The sequence below is a fragment of the Pinus tabuliformis genome, chromosome 4_1 (genome assembly GCF_031772625.1).
Source record: "Pinus tabuliformis cultivar Carrire ecotype Pingquan chromosome 4_1, CPIR1, whole genome shotgun sequence".
Classification (NCBI taxonomy): domain Eukaryota; kingdom Viridiplantae; phylum Streptophyta; class Pinopsida; order Pinales; family Pinaceae; genus Pinus; species Pinus tabuliformis.
The window spans coordinates 555,582,840-555,607,437 of NC_142303.1; the positions used below are offsets into that span (position 1 = coordinate 555,582,840).

Consider the following 24,598-nt stretch of genomic DNA (forward strand, 5'->3'; position numbering starts at 1 on the left):
GGTAGCATGACTGTTGATAGAGCCATACTAACTGTAAATAGTCATGGTGACATTTTTTAGTGTAACAGATTGCCCCCTAAAGTGCGAAGCCTGTAGTAGATTAGGGTTTCATAAGATCTAGGAAGGGTGAAGCGCTTTATCATTTCAAGGATTATCTCGTGGAGAGCCTGGTCAGAACCTGCAATTTTCAACACAAAATACATGTATAAGATTATATCATCACTGAGGTAGGCATTCCCATACTCAGATCAAAACTTTAACTAACAGACTAACTACTCTGATACAGGAATGATCTTGCAGTACATCATAATCATAGACTTTTGTAGACACAGTATGGATGCAGCCATTTGTTTATGATTAGTCTACTTAGATAATGAATACAAAACTCCTCGCAGCCTGGATGGTGGAAACTAGATCCAGGGTCTTCATTTCTACTTCCCGAATTGGTACGATTCTAACCATGCGAATGAATGAGTTGATGTCGAACATGGTAGAAACCACTTGATTACCAGTCGATGATGTAAACTGTTAAAAAGTGTGAGAGAGACCACCAGTAATGTCAATGCTTCTCAAAGTACCCAGTACAATCCATGAAATGTGAATGAATGAGTTGATGTCGAACATTTCACGGAATCCTTTAATCGAAAGTCAATGATGTAAACTGACGTCAAAGGCGAGAAACCTGCCATTGATGCATGCAGACTTCAAGGTACTGACGATTTCTAAGTCATCTTTCTAGATAATGTGCTGATGTCGATAGAAAGCGACCCGTTGCAGGCAAGCCCACAACACGAAATCATTGATCAAGTTGAAGAAATGTTGCTGTAAGGACTGACTCAGGGATGGTCAAATGGATGACAAGTATTTTGCAGATGAAAGTTTTGTTTGCAGACCTCTTGAACACATAACGACACGACAGATGGCTTGGTGATAAACGACTCAAAGTTAATCCCCGGAACCCGGCTGAAGACTTTCAAAGTGGTTTGATCAACTGTGAGGTGAAGGATTTCCCAACCCAGGTGAATGAAAAGTGTCGTGTTCAAGAGTGGTGATAAGGTTCTTCTGTAGTAAAAGATAACAAATAGGTTCATTCTTCTCTCTTTTCCCCCACCATTTCTGGCAAGTACCTCTTTATTTTTAACAAGCTTGAGGAGGATAACATATGCTTGATTATAAGCTCATCCTTCGGATGAGTCCAACCTAGTTTTAATTCGAACCCTAGGAAGGAGCGGTTCGTTCCTGTTTGTAATTGAACAGGCCCTTTACTGTGAAATTTTAACGAGTCTAGTATAGGAGAAACTCAACGTTTTTCAATTTTAGAGAGTCTGAAAAAACTAAAGGAGACTCCACGGTGAACTTTTTCGTAAGTTTGTGTCCCTCAAGCCCGAAAAAGTATAAAATAATACCTGGGGGAACCGCTTGATCTTGCGACCAAGGAGTACTTTCAAAATTAGTGTCACTGACCTGAAAAGTAAAAAGCGATCAAGGACATGTCGTTTTATTTCCAATATCGAGTTTGAAACGACAAAAACCCGGCAATCTTTTCGCGTTTTTACGGTCGGAAAAGAGCTATAAGGGGACCGTCTTTTAGTTCCGTTTTAACGAGTGTAAAAGAAATGCTCGTCAATCTTTTCATGTTTTAGGAGTCATAAAAGGGCTTAAAAGATGACTCTGATATTTTTGTTCGTGAAAAATGACAATTTTCCCTCTAAATCCCTTTGTCCTTCACAAAAATGACACATTACTCATACCTGTTTAAGATAGGCAAAAATACATTGAAAAACATCCTTCCATGGTGAAAAATAAACAAACCTAACATTCATTCATCCAAAAAACCTATAAAAAGACTTTTTACCATGTCATTTTTACCATTTTACTGTTGAGGTTGAGAAAAGGGCTTTTGGCAAGAAACTTCCCGTGGTCATTGCGGAGAATCCGACCGTCAGAATCGAACGCCGTCTCTTCCAGGTATTTCACAACATCCTCTTCTTCAATTTCATCCGATTAAAATTTCATTTTAGGTTTTAGTTTTGATTTTTGGGGGATTTTAGGTTTTGAAATCCACTCCGCGGGGTACGCAGGTGCCCTAAGGGTGACCTGCGTCCCTCGACTTTTTCCTACACAGGAAAAAGGTCGGGGGACGCAGCCCACCTTCAGGCCAGCTGCGTCCCGACGCTCTGTTCTCTAAACGCGGGGTGCGTCCCGCGCGAAAGGCGGATTTTGAAAACCCAACCTCCAAAAATAACCATTCAAATCTTCCCAAATAAATTCTAACCTTTATTTCTTGGTGTGTAGGGCACTCACCATGCTGGATTGGAGAGAAAGAGAGCACGAGGAGGTTGATGAAGCTACCATTGGTCACCAACCTTCCATCGATGCCCTAAAAGGATGCGGGTTATATAAATACTGGGCCATACCTGGCATGAGGGATCATGTGAGATTCTTGGAGTGGCTGGTTGAGAGATGGAACGTTCAAGAGCAATGCTTTTACATCGGAGAGCACCAGCTCGAGATAGAGCCCTCCGACATATACTTTCTCACTGGCTTGCCAAATAGGGGTGAGCAACTCAATCTAGCCGGGACTAGGCCGGGTGGCCAATCCCTTGCTAGTCTCCGGGCAGATTGGTGCATACCCAATCAACACCATGCGAAAGGCATAGAAATCAAATACATCTCTCGGCGTGAACTAATGGTCATAGCTTTCACAGTTACCAGAATTTGCGGTTCAGCCACTTTACATATTGCCACTGGGTCCCAAATGCGGATGGCAATTGACTGTTTCCGAGGCGCCATTTTCAACTGGTGCGATGCTGTGTCGGCCAACTTGAAGGGCCAACTGACTAGGGCAAAGAATGGACAACTAAAGACCTTTGGATATGGGCCTCTAGTTGTGAGCTTTGCCTTAGAGAGAGTTCCGATGCTGATCCCTCAGCATCTCACTGTTGATATCTTGGGTCCTCGGGAGCCAAAGCTGATACGATGGGTTACGGTGATGGCCCGGCATCCTGACGAGGGTGCGGCAGTTGTTCAATTCACTGATAGTTATTTTCACTGGTTAGAGGACCAGGTGTTTGCGATCCAGGACTTTCCGTATGTCGGAGTAGATTTTCGAGGTGATCCGGACATGGTTCTTCAACAGGGAGAACAATGGGATGACAGAGGTACTTTATTTTTCACAAGTTTTTAAGTTATGTATTTTTTTGTTTTTTATATATATCGCCTCAAACTGACAGTAAAAAATGTTCAAAATGCAGATGTAGGCCCACGGCATCTAGCCAATCTCCAGGCTTTCGAGAGGAGACACCCACCTGCACCGCCACCGGCCCCACAGGATGCGGCCGCAGAGATGCTAGCTGAGTTGGAGTAGGATCTAGAGCGTCTGACGGTGGACATACCGGAGACGACCATAGATGACATTCCTATCAGACTGCAGCGCTATGTAGTCGCGGTCCCGGGGCCTATTAGGAGATTTTTATGTAAAGTAGCCCGTGCAGTAGTGTCTTACAGAGATCATCACCAGTGACTGGATGGTCACCTTTTGTAGTCACATGTGACATTTTGACATTTTTGTACTTATCATTTTGCCGATCATAAGGTGTTTTAAACCTATGATCGAAGACGATGTATATTTTTTGACACACTCCTATCTATATATATATCATTATTACCGGCTTATTTTGTTTAACATGTATGATGAAATGTTTATAAATTTGCATTTATGATTGTTTACAAATGTCTATTTAACATTCGAGACGCCATTGCATCTGCTAATGTGTTTAAAGACCTTGGAATATGTTGATATTCAATGTAATCAAATTCACGTTCCAAGAGACGCACCCTCAAAAACAATCTCAATAACACAGGATTTCTAATGGCATAAACTCTATTAAGCTGTAATACAACGAGTTCAGAATCCAACCTCACTATCAAACTCCGAATCCCAAATGAAATAGACTCAGATAATAATTCAATCACTGCACTGTATTCTGCAATGTTGTTTGTTGTTTGACCGAGGCTCACCCCATGCATAGAAACTAACTCGTCAGAGGGCGAATAGATAACCCAAGCTGCGGAAGAGATATTCCGTGTACTACGACAAGCACCATCAGCAAATCCAATGTACGTTTGGAGAGGCGTCGACATCTGCAATATCAAGAGCAAAACCAAGATAAGCCAGAATAACGACGAAAACACACTCTTCTAAGCTAAGCACACTGACTAAACTAACAAACATACTAGCTAGAAAAGAAAACCTAACCTAACTAAAAATTCTCCATACCCACCATTTAAGCATAATACCTCTTTAGGTAAAGTCCATTTCTGGGTTTACCCAAAGAGTCCCCATCAAAGTCTACCAGCTCATAGGCCCCTTTTGCTAGCTTTCGCTTAACAATGTAGGGCCCATGCCACATAGGAACGAATTTTCCAGCACCTAGCTTATCGTTAGCTTGATCATATAATAGCACTAGGTCTCCTTCCGAAAAACTTCGAGGGGTCACATTTCTATCATACTGAGCTTTCATTCGCTTCGCGTGAGTCTCGATTGCCAATGCAGCGTCACGTCGAGTCTCATCTAATTTAGCTAAGTATAATAAACGCTTCTCCTCTTCGGAAGTAGCTGGGAGTAATTTGACAGCCATTTGAAGTGATGGGATTTCACATTCAATGGGTAACACAGCTTCCAAGCCATAAACTAGCTGGAAAGGAGTGAACCCTGTTGAAGTTTTCACTGAGGTCCGGTATGCCCATAGCGCCGAAAATAACATGTTGTGCCAATTCGACCGATGGATACCAATGATCCGTCGGATCATGATGACTAGAACTTTGTTGATAGATTCAACCAAACCGTTGGCTTGCGGATAATAAGGAGTAGAGCTATCGTGGCGCAAACCAAGCTGGCTTGTAAGCTCAGTCATCATGATGTTTCGAAAATGGCTCCCATGGTCAGTAATGATTGCTTGTGGGACACCAAACCTAGTTTTAATGTGATTGAATACGAAAACTGCAGCTGTTTTGCCGCTTGCGTCGAATGTAGGCATCGCCTCGGCCCATTTAGTAAAATAATCAACCGCGAGGATGATATACACATGCCCCCCGGCCGAGTGAGGGTTACAAGTAATAAAATCGATACCCCATTTGGCGAATGGACCAACGGCAATTATAGGGTGGAGAGGAGCAGGTGGTGCGCGCATCTTGCGATCAAACACTTGACAGTTGTGGCACTTCCGGACTGCAATGATACAATCTTTAAACATGGACGGCCAGAAATAGCCAGCGCGCAACACCTTCTGAGCTGTGGCATACCCAGACATATGACCGCCACATGCTCCAGAGTGACAATCATTCAAAACCTTCTCAGCCTCTTCGTGAGTTAAACAACGTCGAAAAACTAAGTCTGCCCCCCGGCGATAAAGTGTATCTCCAGTAATCTGATATTGCTCGGATTGAAACCGAATTTTTCGACGTTCCGACTTTGAAGCTTCGGGCCGAAAGGTTTGGGTTTGGAGATAGATGATGATATCTCCGTACCACGGATCTAAAGTACTGATAAGAAACAAAGATTCGTCCGCAATGGGCTCCTCTGCCACAGTCTCTGTATCAGTATACGGGAAATCACACATCAACTCGGCAAAAACTAAGGATTTCTTAGACTTGGACTTCTCGAACTCCAAATCGAACTCCTGCAGGATAACGATCCATTTGGAGTACTTGCCCCCTAGCAATTGTTTTGTCAAAATATAGGTCATAGGGTTGCAATCCGAAATCACTATAGTTTTGCGGAGAAGAATGTAGTGACGAAAACGCTGGACAGCTTGAACGGCTGCCAGAGCCAACTTTTCCACATGTGAGTATTTTAACTCGGTTGGATTTAAGGTCCGACTAAGATAATATATCACATGTTCCATTCCGAGTTCATCTTCCTGAACTAAAACCATTCCAATGGTGGAGTGGGAGGCGGCGAGGTACAAGAGGTAATCCTGGTTGTAGTTGGGAGGATGCAGCAACGGTGCATGGGTCAACGCGTGCTTAAGCGCATCAAAAGATTTCTGAGCTATCTCATCCCAAAAGAATTGAGCATTTTGTTTCAACAACCGGGTGAAACCCTTTGTAATCTCGGCGTAGTTAGGAATGAATCGACGTAAAAAGTTTGCTTTCCCCTGCAAACTTTGGAGTTGGCGCAAACTCGAAGGAGGAGGCAATTTGACGATAGCTTCTACCTTCGAGGGATCGACGCGGATACCGGCTTTTGAAACAACAAAACCTAGCAATCGTCCCACTTCTATGCAGAAGACACATTTGTGTGGATTCAAACGAATTCGATAATGCCGACACCTCATAAAAATAGCTCGTAAGTGAACAGGGTGATCAGCTCGACGTAAAGAGTGAGCAGGCAAATCATCGAGATACGGTTGCACAATGTGTTTGATGTCGTGAAACGCGTAAGACATTGCCCGTTGGAAAGTGGCTCCGGCGTTCTTAAGTCCAAAAGGTAATTTGCAGTAAGCAAACGTCCCCCAAGGACAAATGAAAGCCGTTTTTGGTTGATCGGCAGGTAGAATATTGATTTGGTTGTATCCGGAAAAACCGTCCATGAAGGAAAATATTTCACTGCCGGCACAATCATCAATGATTTGATCGATATAGGGCGTGGGATAGTTGTCTTTTGGACAAGCACGATTTATATCCCTATAATCGATACAGATTCTTATTGTTCCTTGTTTCTTGTTAACCGGAACAATATTCGAAACCCAATCCGTTAACGGGATTGGATAAATGAAACCTGCTTTCAACAGCTTCTCAACTTCTGCTTTAATCGCAGCCGCTTTCCTAGGGTGTATCTGACGCAGACGTTGCCGAACGGGTTTAGCGTCCGGGTAAGTCTTAATCTCATGAACAACAATGGAGGGATCAATTCCTGGCATCTCCTCGTAAGACCAGGCAAACACGTCGCGGAACTCTTGGAATAGGGCCTTGTAGCTTTGAATTTCATCGTCTGTACACGAGGCACCTATATGAATGTTCTCAATAGTTCCAGTTTTGACTGAAATGTCAATGGCAATAGTATGAGAAATATTTGCCAAATTCAACTCTGAATCAGGATGTTTCATTGGATTCTGAGCGTCCTTGACATATTCAGCGGTAAAAATGGATGAAAAATCATTTTCAAAGACATCATCCTCAGGTAAAAACGAAGATCTTTGATGGAGATCTTCCCATGGTAGATCGTCTACACTTAGGATTTCGTGAAGTTGTTCGTCAGATGACACAACTTCAGGAAACGTTATCCATTCCGAGGGTGATGTGAAAAGTGACTCCTCACCGACCACATTCATTTGGTCAATTTGGGTTGAACTCGTGTCGGAAAAAGACTGCACTGCTTCATAAGCAATCTCATATGGACTCAAAGGCATAGCATCACCGAATGAGTCTATCTCAGATTCAGATGGGATAATCCAAGGATCATCGTAAATAATGGTGTCTAAAGTAATCATATGAATAAAAGCAAATGAAGGGTCTGCATTGAGTGGAGGAAAAGGAAAAGTTCCCAGTAAACCGGAATCTTTAACTAAACCTACACCAATATCCTTATAAGGGATAGTCGTTTTACCGACATGCTGGATACTCTCAGAAGAGGCTGGGTCGGATGAAAAATAAGCCAGCTGGTCTATGGTCACGATCTTACCATTGTGTGGAAATTTTATAACTCGGAAGACCGATGACACGACCGCTGTCATAGCGTAAGACCAACTTCGACCCAAAAGAAGGTTGTAGTCTAGAGGGGCATCAACCACTTCCACATCCAGACTAACGGTTTTTCCTTCAACCCCTATAGGCAAATCCTGTAGAATGCCAAACGGATGGAACCCACGGCCATCGAAGGCCTTAAGAATGGTCGGGGACTGGTTCAATGAAGGAGAACCAAGCGATCTCCAACATTGAATCGACATAATACACGTAGAAGCTCCTTCATCAATTACAGTCCGATGAATGGGCCTGTTTTTGACTATCACTGGGATCTGGAAAGCCATTTGATGAGGGAGACGCGGTGTACTATTTTCTAGATCGAAGATTATCAGGTTCGGATCCTGAATATCAACAGCTCCTATAGCCGACAATAGTAATTTGCGCTGTGCTGGACATGATTGCAGCACTTCCAAAGCCGACATTGCTGAGGGTGAAACAGCTAAATCCTCAACAATGTTATAATTCTGAGCTGCTCTCGCATGTGGATTGAAAGCAGACTTTCGAAGTATACCCTTGGCGGGCGGTTTGATTACTAAGTCTGGGTTAGGTTTCTCGATCTGTAGTGGATCGGAACCGGGAGCTGAGGTTGATGGATTAGAATGAGAAGATTCTGCTTCTTTACCATCAACAGGACTCTTACTACCATAATCTTGCGACCGAGTCGCAATCCGTACATGAGACATCATTAATATGGGTTCTTCACTAACACTCGAGGAAGAGCCTATCATTTTACTCTCCTGCTTTGGAAATGGATCTTTCAAAACAGCAGGAGTTGGGGAACCTTTAACGATTTTCACAACCTCTGCCCGATGGGGGCAATCTCTTGTGAAATGATCTTCTTCACAAATTAAACAAGGATATTTAGGTTTGCGCTTCTCGTCATTAGGTTCCGACTTCTCTTTTTTCTCCTTTGGAGCCTTATCTGCTTTCTCTTTCTTCTTACCTTTCTTTTTACTACCGTTTTTAGATTTAGCCGTAGATGACTCTACAGCGTGAATGTCGGCGGTAATTTCAGGAGAAGACTCTCCTGTCGGGGAGTCTGGTAAGGTTATAATTGGAGAAGAATTCTTGGAGGATTTCTTCTTGCTTTTTGTATTTACCGTACCAATCATGCCATCAGCAGCATGAGACCCCGAAGGAGCAGCAGCGATTTGATTCGACTTAGGAAGATCTGGGATCTTCTCGTGCAACGTACCCGACTGAGTATAAACTAAGTCAAGGTACTGGGCTTGAGCAATGACTTGCTCCTCAGTAACTACTCCGGCCTTAGCTACATCTTCAGTAATCTTCGGTAATAATGATTTTACAAACCATTCAGCTAAGATTTGGTCCGGGATATAAACTTTCACCAAACGTCTTCGACGTCGCCATTCATGAATATGGTCAGAAATATAAGTGGACGTCGATTGTTTTAGTGAAGTTAATAACTCAGTACCGTTATCGTATCTGACCGGCAACTGAAAATGAGTGAGGAAAGAGGTAGCTAACTGGCTGAAATTGTAAAAAGAGGCCCGTGGTAACTCAATGTACCACTTGGCCGCGAGACCAATGAGCGTATGCTGGAAAAGACGTAAACGGATCGAATCATCCGAGATAGAATTTGAAGCACACCAGAGGTGGTAAGTCATCACATGATTTGACGGATCCTCTCCAGACTTACCTTCGAACTTAGGTATATCACTGGGAAAATTATTTGGCATTGGCAGCAAGAACGGAAGATAATTGATTGGATCGTTCATTAGGCGCGTCAAGTCAGGTAAATCCAAAGTTGCAATGAATGGCAATTGCCGGTTAGGATCTCTAAAACTCTGGGCCACAATACCAGTTCCAGGAGGAGGATATCCAGGATAACTAGGAATGGGAATCGCATTGGGGATATTATATCCTCCTGGAAAACCAGGATTAACCGGACCGTACTGGGGTTGTTGAGGTTGTTGATAAGTATACCCAGGATACGGTTGATACTGGTAAACTGGTTGTTGGATAGCAGGACCAAGTTGATATTGCCCCTGGTACTGTTGATACGTAAATTGAGGTTGACTTGTTACAACAGTACTTAAACCAGGCTGCCCTACAGGCATCTGAACTGTGGTTTGGATTGTAGGTCCAGACAACGGTAAAGATGTCTGAGGGGTGGTTGCAGAGATGGTAGAAACTAGAGCTGTCGATACTCCAGAAGTAAGTGCGGTAGACTGGACAGATGGTGCGGTAGTTGCAGCAGTCGTTTGAGATGGAGTACTAGGTGCAATTGGCAACTGAGTAACTACCGAAGTTACAGGAGTTTGAATAGTTGACTGGACAGGTTGTGGTTGCTGGGGTGTACCAGAAACTACAGGTTGCCCAGTTTGAGTTAACAACTGTATACTTGGCTGCATCACCTGCTGACCTTGCGATGGATCCCACACTATCATTCCGGGGTATTGACCCGTAACAGGTTGAGGATACTGAGATCCGTAACCAGGTTGAGGGTAGGATTGATAATTGACAGGTACATTTCCTACATTTTGAACATAAGTTTGACCTTGAGGTGGTAGATAACCTTGAGTCGAGTACTGACCCTGGGGTTGATACCCTTGAGGTAAATACTGATACTGGGGTTGACCTTGACTCGAGTACTGACCTTGGGGTTGATACCCCTGAGGTAAATACTGATACTGGGGTTGACCTTGGGGTACGTATTGAGGCTGGGGTTGACCTTGAGGTAAGTATTGTACCAGAGGTATATACTGACTTTGAGGTTGCCCCCCAGACACAATTTGTGTACCCTGAGGTTGCCCCCCAGGCACTACTTGAGGTTGCCCCCCAGGCGGTAACTGCCCACCTTGAGGTTGAGAACTAGGAGTTGAACCTGACATCATATAGATATCCCCTACACCCAATGGCTGATTACCACTATTTCCAGCTAATAACCCTTGTTCAATGGGTTGAGGAGACGCTCCTGCAAAAATACCAGAAAGTGACTGATACCCTGTAGGAACGGAAGGACCGCCATGTAAAAATGATTCAGATGATTGAGAAAACATGGACGACTAACCAGACATATTTACAGGACTATATATACCTCTAGATGGAAAATGAGTACGAGGTGGAGAAAAACCGGTACTTAAGTTGTCTAGATGATTAATTAACGAAAGATACCAAGTAGTACTTCTAGGAGGGCTGTAAAAGATAGATTCACGCTCTCTTAGATCAATGGTAGGTTGATCTTCAAGAACAGGGCCTACTTCTTCTTCTGGAGCAAGTTCTTCAATAGCAATCAATCCAGAAGGAAGATTTTCGGTTATGACTCTTTCAACCCTAGGTGAATCAGGAACACTAGAAGTTGGAGTAACAGGTTCAGATATTTCAGGTTCTTCGCCTGTATCACTAGTAGACAAAAAACTACCAACAAGCTCAGAAACTGTAACAGCTTTGGGATTATAACCTGTCTCTAGACTTTGGTAATCTGGATGGACTACCAAGGAAGATTCTCCTTCTTCAGGTGAACCTACTCTACTGCCACTAGGAGGAGTTACAAGGACCTTTAAACCTTCGTACTGACCTGGATCGTCTTCAGGAGGTCCACCCCGCGTTCTATGGAGTTTCCTTAACAAATCAGTTCCGGTAACAATCTCAGGTGACTTGCCCCGAAGTCTACGGGACTGTCTCGGTAATTCCGCCACAATTAAAGACTTTTAACTACTACACACGAAAACAAAGTAAAATCTCAAATCAAACCACCTAAAGTCTCTAAAGAACCAAACAAATTTGAAGCACACGCCTAAAGAATCTAGGGCGTCAAACCAAGCACAAACAGTAGTCTTCCGGACCGAAAGCGCTAGTTGGTGATGAAGTCCAACCTCGCCGGATTCAGTACAGAAATGGCGGGTGGAACAGTTACCCCGGCAACCTGCTTAATGAATAGACCGGCACAAGTTCCTCCACTTTAACCGTCTCGAGTGAAGTGAACCCCCCGGAAAATCCAAGTGAGTCTAGCCGATGTCTGCTCCAGGTACAGTGGGACCTTCCCTCCACCGTCACCTCGGTAGAATCCTAAATATTATGGTCACTAAGGTTACCAACAGCAACAAGTACACCTGGGGGAACAGTCTAAACTCCGACAGCACGCAAGGGCAGAGTATCAAGCTCAATCCCCTTGCCGGCTCCTTGACAATAATCCAAGGTTTACCGACAAGTGACCCCTGGCTCCTCGACAATGGTTAATCCGAGGTTTACCATTTGTAATATGTGCGTGTCTGGCGTCGTTCCCAACGAGGGGGGAATGATCCCCTCACTAGTTCGGACACGAGCTCGTGCTTCTCCTTTAAGAGGAGCTTTCCCAGAGTGTAAATGAAACAGTTGGATTTATTCTATCTCAAGATAAGCTACTTGTTTGGTTTTGTTGTCTTGGAGAGTTTATTACTCTCCTACTCCAAGACACTAGCCTGATCTAAATTGGTGTTTCAGAGCCCTAGTAAATAAAAATTACTACGTCAATTTTACTTTAAGCGTTAATTTTTTATGGCCTCCTTAAGACAAAAGGTAATGGAGATGAAACTGGTGGTGTGTAGACTCGACTCGTAACCACTACAAAGATGCACTTAGGATGATTTACACACTACTTCGCTTTTCAATGAATTTCTTAACTAAGAGAGTTGAGAGAATGCAATTTTTATAAAAAACAACTTTCTTAATAAAGACAATCAAAGAAACAATTTTCTTTTATCTTTTCCAAAACATGCACTCATAACCACTAATTACTCATGAAAATTCCTTTTCTTCAAAAGACTAGAAACGCTACTAAAGCAAATTCGATTCCAAAAGAATTTTTTATTTTCCTATATTAATCAAGCAAATAAAACTATTTATCAAAAATCAATTTTAACAAATCTAAGGAAATCAACTCAAAATCATTCAAAAACAAACTAAAGGGAAATTTAACTACAAGCAAAACTCAAGAGGTCAAAAGCTTACAAAGATGATTCTAGGTTGTTTTACTTGACCACAATCAAATCAAGGACCAGCTAATGCAGAATCAAAAGACCAATCAAAACAAAACTCAAATCTTTTTGTTCTTTTTGTAAAATGGAATTCAATACTCAATCAACAAGTATTTCGAAATTTGCCAAAGAGACCACTCAAAGGTAAGTTGCTCTCACAGGTAGACTTTATGACAGGTCAGACTTCTAAGAATGCTGACAAAACCAGAGAGATCTAAGGCTTGACAACTTCTACCGCCAAAGTCACTACAAGACCTACTCAAAAATCAAACCCTAGGGCTTAAACTTCTATGAAAACCACTAAAACACTCAATGCTATCGAAACGAGTTCAGGTGAAGATCTTTGACAAGAGACAAATGGATCTGGGCAGTAAAAACTAAGAAAAAGCAAAATCTAAAAGAAAAAATGCAAAAAATGGAATTTTCTCAAATTTTAGCAGGGGACACAGGCAGCCTGTTAAGACAGGTGCGGGCCCGCTCTGTGCACACAGCGACAATGCGTCCAGGGACGCACTGTGCAATACTCAGAGGGTGCGTCCTACTGGAAAACTCAAGAAAAACTAAATCTAATTTAATTTTAAGCTAATCCACCCAAATACAAGTTCACACAGCCAAAAACCAGAAAAATAAACCAATTTTCTCAGAGCAAAGTTCATTCAAAGGAAACAACTTTCACATCAATGGTTCCCCAGCGGAGCCGCCAATTTGTCACACGGAATCAGTCAATAGTGCGGACACAACCGACCTTCCTAGAAGTCTAAGACATTCTAATGACAAACAAAACAAACGAGAGCAATCCTTCTCTAAATATGTATTGCAATATGAGAAATCAAGTGTGCGGCTCTTACCTTTAACCAAACGCTGTTGTAGAAGTCCAGCTTCGTTGATCCGGATGAGCTCCTCCCTCTCTTCGAAACCTGCAATCACCAACAGTCAAACCATTAAATAGCACCTGATTATAACATAAAACAAAGCATATTCAACATATAGACCAAGGAGTATATGAAACAACTCATAGACAACAAGTTATTGAGAAGAATGGACTAATTTGCATTAAAGGTAACAAAAAGGAACCATTACAACCTGAGCCTTGGTGTTGTGCAAGCTCCTTCCAGGGTCCTCAAGAGTCCTCCTTTACTTTGACAAAGCTCACCCACTTCCAAATAGAACAAGCAAAGATGGCAATCTCTCCTCACAAGCTTCTAAATGGGAGTCCTAATTCCAGCAGCATCTACCCTTAGAAATGTATAGCTTCCAACCCCCCCTCCTTCTGGCCCAATGCCTGTATTTATAGTGCTGTAGAGGAAGTTATTCAGGTCCACCATCAATGGGATAATCCCCTCTTTGGATGGGATAGCTCCCTCATTGATGGGATAAGTTCCTCTTTGATAGGGATACATGAACCATCTGGAGGCGCTTCATACACGTCGAACAACCTTCTAGAAAGCTCTAGAAATGACCACAAGTAACTTTTTAAAGATGAAACTTGCGCATTTTGACCTTTACAGGGGGACGCACCTGCCCCTTTACATACAGAGAGTCTTTGGATGCAGGCATTGTGAACATTGGTTGCGTACCTGCAGGTAAGGTTGAGAGAACCTACGTACCCAGAGATAAATACATTTATAAAGACTTTCTCTCTTCTTGGAGTTTGACATGGAGAACAGAGGCATAAGACTTGCCTAAGAGGGTAGCATGACTGTCGATAGAGCCATACTAACTGTAAATAGTCATGGTGACATTTTTTAGTGTAACAAGGATGCTATTTATGGATGATTGGTCATGTTGGTAAAAATAGATGGACCTCTATTTTTAGACATATTGGCGGAGTCTATTTTTAGATTGCCAGTCAAAAAAATAGAACAGTCGAATATTATTAGCTCTTAATAATATTTGGACTATAAACATTATCTTATCCTCTTGCAGCACTTCAGTTCAAGCTACGGATGTGGCACATGCAACTACCAGAAGGAAATACACTTTTCCTATGGGTTAGTTGAGCTATTGCATGATGGACTTCAGTTAGAACTCAAGTGATTGAGTTTGGTGGAGTTGATTGAGGAGTTGATGGAGTTGTGTTGAGTTTGACTAAGTTGAACTAGTTGTATTTAGTCTAACTGACAAATACACTAGTGATGAGTGGTGTGAATTAATTATTAATTAATTCACTAATTATTAACTCATAAATCAACTAAAGAATACATCAGTTAACTCAGTGCATGGACCGTTCAGTGGAGACAAGTGTTAGAGGTGGGTGAAAGGGTGAGACTACTATCAGTTGTGACTATAGCTGTGCATGAGATTTGCACAATCATTGATTGATATTGCCAAAGAGGATTGCGCAGTACAAGCCAAGGGAATTCAAACTTGGATTCAGTCTATTCTCAACTTGGATTGTGCAGTAGAGGCAGGCAAACAGTGGAGGAGATTTGAACTTGTGACTTGTTCATATCTGAGCTAGTTTGTGTGTAGCAAGTGGAGATAGTACTGAGTACTTGCGAGGAGTATTGTACTATGTATTGTTACATGTTCTCTATCATTATAATATACAGATAGTTGGGGGTTTTCAGCTGTATGCTTTCCCCATTACATACTGTGTTGATATGTGTGATTGATGTTTCAATGTGCGCATGCGATTGTTTCTTAATTCCGAAAATTGATGATCAATGGTAGAGGAGGTTATGTATTATGCATGCATTCCAAAAATAGCGTATAATCAGGATAATCTCTGTGAATAAGTGTTATATTATTCAAATTTCTACATTGTTGAGGGGTTGTTATTAATCAATGTAGGAGCTTCAGTGAGGCTATAAATGTCTTCTCAGATGATGACTAAACTTTCATGGGTACTGATGGCATGGAGGAAGAATTTTAGCATAAACACATCTCTAGGTAAGTTGTTGCATTCTAATATTTCACCTACTTAAGGGCTTACACCTCTTGGTTTAGGAATTTTGCGTACAAAGGAAACTATGCTATTACAAGTTGATTGCTCGTGTTGTCAAAATACATACTTTCCATCTTCACTATAATTTGAGGGAACTTAAGGTTCGACTATTTTTGTTGAGATACTTTTGCTGTCATGTCTATGGTGCTTATAGAGTGCAGCTTGAATGTTATGAACTGAGGTTTTTTCATTTCCAAATAATTAAGTCAATTTCTAACTTATCGAGTGGACAAACTATATCCCCAACATGTTAGGTCCCTACAATACTAGTGATTTCCCCCATTACTATTGTCATTCTATCCCTTATTATTATTGTTGTGCCCCTATTGTCCCCATATTGTTATTATTGTGACCCATAGAAGCCCACTATTGTTATTTTTGTGCCCTTATATTATTATTGTTAGGTCGACTTTGGTTATACTGTGACACCTTAGACTCCTATATATAGAAAAGAGGTTTTGTCATTTGTATCATCCAAGAATTGTTCATTTGTCTAATGTAATGGAGGTTTCCCCCTTGAAGAGGTTGAATTATAAGGTGTTTATCTCTCTTTTCTATCTTATTGTGCACTGGTTTCATAACATTTGGTATCAAAGCTTGGATTCTAGGGTTTCACATCTCTAAACACGTCATCGTGGAATTTTCGCTATAACTTTTTTTTCTGTGACATTTCAAAAGCACAAAAAAAAATCCATTTGAGCTGAAATCTCTCTAAACCTCGGGTCTAAATTTCAGATCTTGTCTTGCTATTTTTTTGGAGATATGATCTGAGGAAGTTAGGGTTTTTATAGAATCCCGAATTATATCTCAAACAGGTGACCTAGGGAAAATCATCATAACTTGTGTTCTAGGAATCTGATTAAAATTTCGTAAGAAGTTATAGGAAGAGGATAGACTGTAGTTTTATGTATATCATGTTCAGATCCTAAGGTCCAAACAGTGACACGTGGCACTTTGTACAAGCTCTCTCTACTAAACCCATCTATAATCAGGTCATCGTGGGAGATTTGGCATAACTCTTCATTGGATAATCCAATATTGATCAGACTTGTGGGGTTAGAAAGGGTACTTAGAGAGTTATGGTAGGAAGAAGTTTCAGACCTTGGAGATCCAAAATCACAAAGGTACAACAGATTAAATATCGAGTTCCTACAATGTGAAAAAAGGTGTGTAGTTTTTTTCAATTTTTGCATAAGTTTGGTTTGAAAAATTAGTTTGAAGGAATTGAAAGGGCATAGTGAAGCATTATTATCAATCATTTTTGCCCTAAAGAAAGAAAATGGAAACATCTAGTAAGCAACCTGAAAGATCTAACATGATTCATGAAGAAGAGGAAGAAATGCAACATGATATATCAAAATTATGAGACCAAGTGCAACAAAATTCACTCGCACAAAAAGTAACAAAAGCTAAGTTGGATGGTTTAAAGAAAGATGTAGAAGCTAAGATGTATGGCATGGAAGCTAAGATGGATGGTTTAAAGAAAGGCATGGAAGGTAAGATGGATGGTTGAAAGAAAGGCGTAGAAGCTAAGATGAATTACATGGAAACTAAGATGGATGGTGTGGAAGCTAAGATAGATGGCATGGAAGCTAAGATGGATGATTTAAAGAAAGTCATGGAAGCCAAGATGGAAGATTTGAAGATAAATTTGAAAATTTTTCTACAAGAAATGCTTACTAATGGCGAAAGGGTAGTAAAGGAAACTCATGATGAGAAAAAAATAAATGTTAATCATGATTTCATAGACTCTAACGTTGGATCGAACAACCATCATGTTCCAAATACTGATATGAAGAAGTTTGATGGAAAGGATCCCGTAACATGGATACTACAGATGGAGCAATTTTTCGATCTCCAAAATCTGCAAAACACATAAAAGGTACTCATTGCAACTTTAAATTTGGAACCAAATTATTTTGTATGGTATCAATGGCTTTGCTCTTGTAAACAAATTGTCACTTGGGCTATTTTTATGGATGAAATGATAGCACATTATGAGCATACAAAAAGCAACACATTTTTTAGCCAATTGATAAATCTCAAACAAAAAGGGTTCAATGATGGAGCACATTGAAGACTTCCAAATGTTGAATATAACAGTAAAAGATATTCCTAAGGAGCATAGGATTGATGTGTTCATAGGGACTTTAAAGGATAAAATCCAAGATGAGGTTCACCTTTGGGAACTTGATTCATTGGAGAAGGCATTTAGGTTGGCAATAAAAATGGAAAGAAAACTTATGGCAACAAGGAAGCTTACCACTCACAATCATAAAGATGGAAGTGTTGTTGCCCCTAGCCATCGACAACCTACAAGGTTGACACCACAACAATTGGAAGAAAAAAGAGAAAAAAGGATTTGTTACAATTGTGATAGAAAATACACTAGAGGTCATAAGTGTGCCGAGAAGACATTATTTTACATAGATTGTGAATAGGAGGAAGAAAAGGAACAAGAAACATCAAAAGAAGAGGATATACACCAAGAAAAAACCCTGTAGAAAGAAGAAATCAATCCAACCATATCTTGTAATGCATTGGCTGGAATTACCACTCCTCAAACTATCAAGATAGAAGGGCATAAAAAGAAGAAAAAGGTAATAGTGTTCATTGATTCCGACGGTACCCATAATTTTATTCATTGTAAGGTAGCCAAGGAATTGAATTGCTTCACATATCCAGCACCGGAGTGTCAAGTGATGGTTGCAAGTGGAGGAACCATAAATTGCTCAGAACAGTGCCATAATATCAAGCTATCCATGGGAGAATATGTATTGAATAGCCTAATGCTTTCCATTCCAATGGGGGGTGTTGATGTTGTACTAGGAGTCTAAAGGCTACAATCCTTGGGTACAATAGCTTTTAATTTTCAAGAATTTTTCATGAAATTTTCTTCAGAAGGAAAGGAAGTTGAATTAAGGGGTATCGCAGGGAAATTGAGAAAGATAATCAACTCTAATGAAATTACAAAGCTTCTAAAGAAATAACAACGAGACATAATTGCACAATTATGTTCACTAGAAGTTCCCACATAGAAATCATATATTTCTCCAGATCTCCAAAAATTCTTGGACAATCATTCCAAAGTATTTGAGACTCCCAAAGGCCTCCCACCTGTTTGTGATCATGATCATGCTATTCATTTTATTCCAGGAAATGTCCCTCCAAACATCAGGCCTGACAGATATCCCTATGACCAAAAGAGTGAAATTGAATGTATGGTTGCAGAAATGCTAGAGGCTGGTATAATTCCACCTATTCAAAGTTCTTGCTCTGCTCCAGTAGTATTGGTTCACAACAAGGATGGATCATGGCACATGTGTCTAGATTAAAGGGAGCTCAACAAGCTCACTATTAAAGATAAATTTCCCATTCCTGTCATTGATGAATTATTGGATGAATTGCGTGGATCAATTTACTTCACCAAGTTGGATCTTCGTTCAGGATATCATCAAAATAGAATGAAGACTGAAGACATTCCAAAAACAACATTTAGAACTCATGAGGGTCATTATAAATCTTTTGTCATGCCTTTTGGCCTTACCAATGCTCCTTCTACATTTCAAGGTTTGATGAATTCCATTTTCAAACCCTTCCTTAGAAAATTTGTGTTAGTATTTTTTGATGATATACTAATCTACAACAAGTCTTGGAAGGATCATGTTGACAGGGTGCTTAAACTATTAGAGGAGAAACAATTATATGCAAAAATCTCCAAATGTTTCTTTGGAGTACAAGAGGTGGAATATCTGGGTCATACTGTATCTCATGAAGATGTTAAGGTAGACCCTAGCAAAATTAAAACCATTAAGGAATGGAAAATCCCCACATCCATAAAACATCTACGAGGATTTCTCAGGTTTATGGGGTATTATCGTAAGTTTGTTAAGAATTATGGGAGAATATCAGCACCTCTAACAACATTATTGAAGAAAGATTCATTTTCATGGACTCCAGAAGCAACGAAGCAAGGGATCAATGGAAGAATGACGAAGAAGTGTCAGCACGCATTCAAAAGTTACAACAAGATCCCAGTACATCTGATACATTTAGCTGGAAAAATGATTCGTTATGGTATAAAGATCGGCTATACCTATGTAAGAATTCCCAACTAAAACAAAATATTCCTAGGGAATTGGCACACCTCTCCCTTAGGAGGGCACTCAGGATTTCTTAAAACTTACCATAGGGTTAAGAAGGATTTTTTTGGGATGGCCTTAAATCGGATATTCAAAATTTTGTGGCAGAATGTTTGGTTTGCTAACAAAATAAAGTTGAAACAATTAAGACCCTAGGTCTATTACAACCTTTATCCATTCCAAGCCAACGTTGGGAGGAGGTTTCGATGGATTTTATCACAGGTTTACCCAAGTCTAAAGGAAAGAGTGTTATCGTGGTGGTAGTTGACAAACTTACTAGGTATGCACACTTTTATGCATTATCTCATCCATTTAAATTGAGTACAATTTCTACTACATTTATGGAAACAATTCAAAAGCTACATGGAAACCCAAAGATTATTGTATGTGACAGAGATCCCATTTTCACTATAAATTTTTGGACATAATTATTTTCTTGCCTTGGTACTCAATTAGCTCATAGCTCATCTTATCATCCTCAATCTGATGGGAAAATTGAGATATTAAACAAATGTTTGGAAGGATATCTTTATTGCTTTGTATCTGATAAACAAACAAAATAGGTCAAATGGTTGCCTCTATCTGAATGGTGGTATAACACTTCCTCCCATACTACAACAAAAATGACCCCATTTATGGCACTTTATGGGTATCATCCACCATCCATCACATCATATTTAAGAGAAAATTCTAAGGTTCAAGTAGTGGAAGATCACATCGAGCATCAGCAACAAGTTCTCCAACTTTTAAAGGATAACCTCACCTTGGCGCAGAATAGAATGAAATAGCAGGCAGATCAACATCACAGCGAAAAAAGTTTTGATGTAGGTGATTGGGTATTCTTACGGCTACAACCATATAAACAAATGTCCCTCAAGCAAGTTAATAAGGATAATAAATTATCACCAAAGTATTATGGTCCATACAAGGTGTTGCAAAATATAGGTACTATGGCATACAAATTGGAGCTTCCTGTAGCTTCCCGAGTGCACCTACTTTTCCATGTTTCATGCATAAAGAAGGTTATATGTGACAAGCTCCCATTTCAAACAATATTACCAGAAATTGATGAGGAAGGAAAAATCATATTGGAACCTGAAGCATTTAACGAAACAAGAACTCGACAGCTATGAAATTGATCTATTTCAGAGTATCTCATCAAGTGGAAGAACTTACCCGTTGAAGATTCCACATGGGAGGATGAGAATTTTATACAGAAGCATCCATAACTACTCAAACCTTGAGGACAACACTTTTTTGAAGGAGAGGGCATGTTAGGTCCCTAGAATACTAGTGATTCCCCCATTACTAGTGTCATTGTATCCCTTGTTGTTATTGTTGTGCCCTTATTGTCCCCATATTGTTATTTTTGTGCCCTTGTATTATTATTGTTATGTCGACTTTGGTTATATTATGACCCCTTAGACTCCTATATATAGAAAGGAGGTTTTGTCATTTGTATCGTCCAAAAATTGTTCATTTGTGCAATGTAAAGGAGGTTGCCCCCTTGAAGAGGCTGAATTCTAAGGTGTTTATCTCTCTTTTCTATCTTATTGTAAGCTAGTTTCATAACACAACATTACTTATCCTTTTCTTGCAAGAAAAAATTTCAGAATGGGAAGATTTGTCCAATTATATCTATTATGTGGCCAGCTTAGAGACAAGTCCTTTTAGACTTCCTAGACACAAGTTAGTTTCTTCGGAGATGGCCATTTCATGCCCACCATAGGGCATATTGTTAGCATGAAGGGTTAAATTTATTGTGCTCAATAATTTAACTTTTGTTTGGAGAACATTCATGGACTGTGAAATCATTCCATAAGCAGGTATTTTGCTTAAATGTTTTATGGAATTAGCTATATATTTTAATCTTGGAGTGATTATACTAATAGTTCTTCGAGACTGTCAAGTTGGAGGGGCATGATCTTACACAAGAGGAAGTTGTCCTCTCAAGAGATATGGTTTTGTTGCAGTTATTATGTCCAATTTCATGCTAAATCATTTAAAAAAAGGTTACATATTTCTAGAAATAATATTTTATTTATTTATTTATTTTCATGAATTGACATGCATGCAATGGAATTGGTGAAAAGGTAGTTGAAGCTCCTGCACAACTTGATTTTTCTCTAGTTGATTCATCATTTTCAGATGATGCTCCTTTGCTCCCATCTGGTTTCCAAGTTGTTGCACTAGACTCAGAAATAGTGAGTATGGTCTCTAATAGAGGTGGAAAATAAAGTTTTGTTGTTGATTTTGAAAAGAAATAGAGGATGGTAAACATATTGTAGCCATGGACTGTATGAATTTGTAGCAAGTGATCTTTGTGATCAGGTATGACTGATTGGGATGTTTAAGAAATTTAAATGTACATGATGTAGGATGGTTATATTTCAAGCCAAATCTTGCTTCTTCCTTTGCAGTTGGATTAGTTACAACTCCAACTTTTATCAATCAGTGAGGCAACTCATTGAGGTCAAAATCTTTGTTGACTATTTCTTACCAGTTTATTTATGAAAAAAATATGCAAGATAAGTTCGCCATTATGGACCACCAATATGTGAACAATCTTAGCACAAATGTGCAAAAATTTGTTATAACATTAGCTCCTTCTGGATTAAACCATCTTCGTGGGTCAAGACCACTTCTTGGTACCTTAGGAGCACTCACACTTTCTCATTTAATTTTCAAAAGCTACGGGTAAAAGGATACATCTAAATTTTTTGTTTATGAACTATTAGATCCCTTATTTAGATAATAAATAAAACTATTCGATAATATTTGATATGAACAATTGAGCCACCACTCCCATGATAGTGATAGTCATTTGATATTTCTCACTTTCCAACGATAATAGTTTAGCAATCTTTTAAGAGGATAGGCCCAGATAAAAGGCGTAAGTTATAACTTTGATGAAACTGATACGCCTCAGAAACATCTTTTAGCCAATGGTAATAGTATTTTATGAGGGTGGGGCCAGGTAAAAGGCCTAGGATTCGGGCTCATTCCACATGATAATAGTCTAATAATATTTTATATGGGGATGAGGCTAGGTAAACCTCCTGAATGAATGTGATAAAATCGAGAGGTCTCTATGACATGTCTTTGCCAAACATAGCCTTGTAGTAAAACAAACATATTGTATGAAGTTATGCACCTACCACAGCCACACCAAAAAAGGTAGAAGAAGTAAACTAAAATTAAAATAAAAGCAAATTGAAATTAAATGAACGGTACAAAAAATAGTCCATGGAGGTTAGTTTCAAAAACATCTTCCACAATTACATCTCCAGGAAACAAATTACCTATACATTGAAAAAATAAAAATCTCGGGATGTCATAGATGATTAGGGTTTCAAAAACTTCGAAGTTTACATTTTTCTAATATAATACAAAACCCTAAAAACATTCAATACATTGGAACAAGGGAATCTATAGCAAGAAACCAAGATTCTAGGGTTTCAATTCTATCAAAACATCAATGAGTTGTCCTCGTTTCAAATGCCTCTTAACCACAAAAAATAAGTAAAATCCCAGCAACCTCCACAAGCATTTAGAAGAATAAAGAAAATCCTTAAGGGAACTTTGTTCCATCAACCATCTGACAAATAAAAAACACATACCTTTCTCCTAAGATTGTAGTAGTGTCATTCAGACTTGTAATGAAATTTCTGTGCCGCCTCCTCATTGAATTCAACATTGCAGGCGTTAGAGGTCAAGGCTACCGTGATTTTTTTTTAATAAGACGATAAAACTAATTATATTCTCCAAGGGATTTTTGAATTCCAAACAATGAAAAAGACAAGCATGTGATAAACTTGAGTTCCTACAGATGAAGTAACAATTTAGTTATGTTACTCTTGTAACAACTATACACAATCAGAAGGTTTAAAAGACCTTCTCATTGTTTGTAGCGATTTCTTATCAGAAGAACAATGACATTCATATTATATGTGGCCTACATGCATCCGGTTGTTGGCTCATCAATTATCTTCAGGAAGATTCAATAGATTTGCAAGCACATCGTCACACTCTCCTATTGTAGGCTTGACTATAATTCTGATATAGTTGGGAAACTTCAAGATTTGTTGGGCTCGTGGGATTTGGATCCATGAATAGAGATTGAAATGATTTCAATATTGTACAAACATTATGGCAAGGTGACCAAGCATCCTAGATGATGTCCATGTAGAAAGTTCCATCATGATATACATTAAGATGGAAGACATCTTAGCTAAATCATGCTCTAGGTGGCTTCTCAGGATAATTTTCCCCAAAAATTTAACTCAACCCAAAAATCCCGCCTTCCTAGGGGGTCTCATCAGGACCAAAGATGGTAGCACTCCATACAAAGAGATTCTCTTTGGAGTGAGGACTTGCACTACAACCCTCTGGAGGCTCATTCCTAATAATATTCAAGTCAAAAATTAGTCGAAGTTGTGTCGAGGATGGCATTCTCAGAGCCAGAACTAGAGCAAGGGTTACACCTCCTTGTCAAGCAACAAAATTCTATAAATCAACCTACATTTCTAATATAGGATTCCATTAGCTCTTAGAAAACAGAGCTCTAGTTCACCCAAGTTGCACAGATCTATTGCTACAACTAAATTCAGAAAGAGAAAAGTGTCGAGTTCATTCAAAAAAGAAGACCAAGGCAATCAAGTAAAGAAGATACAAAAAGAGATCAAGAAGTGGCCAAGACTCAAACCTGCAACATTCCTCCCACCACTGCTCCTGCTTGATTATATAAGAGACATCAATCATTCCCTCCAATATTTCCAATGAAT

At 39.8% G+C, this 24,598-nt stretch overlaps 2 pseudogenes; one reads left to right on the plus strand and one right to left on the minus strand.

Moving 5' to 3' along the window:
* Window positions 1–22,515, plus strand: part of LOC149177048 (homeobox-leucine zipper protein HOX32-like) — an 81,287-nt pseudogene extending 58,772 nt beyond the window's left edge.
* Window positions 22,516–23,804: 1,289 nt separating this feature from the next.
* On the minus strand, window positions 23,805–24,266 carry LOC149177049 (ubiquitin-conjugating enzyme E2 1 pseudogene; annotated as a pseudogene).
* Window positions 24,267–24,598: the final 332 nt, after the last annotated feature.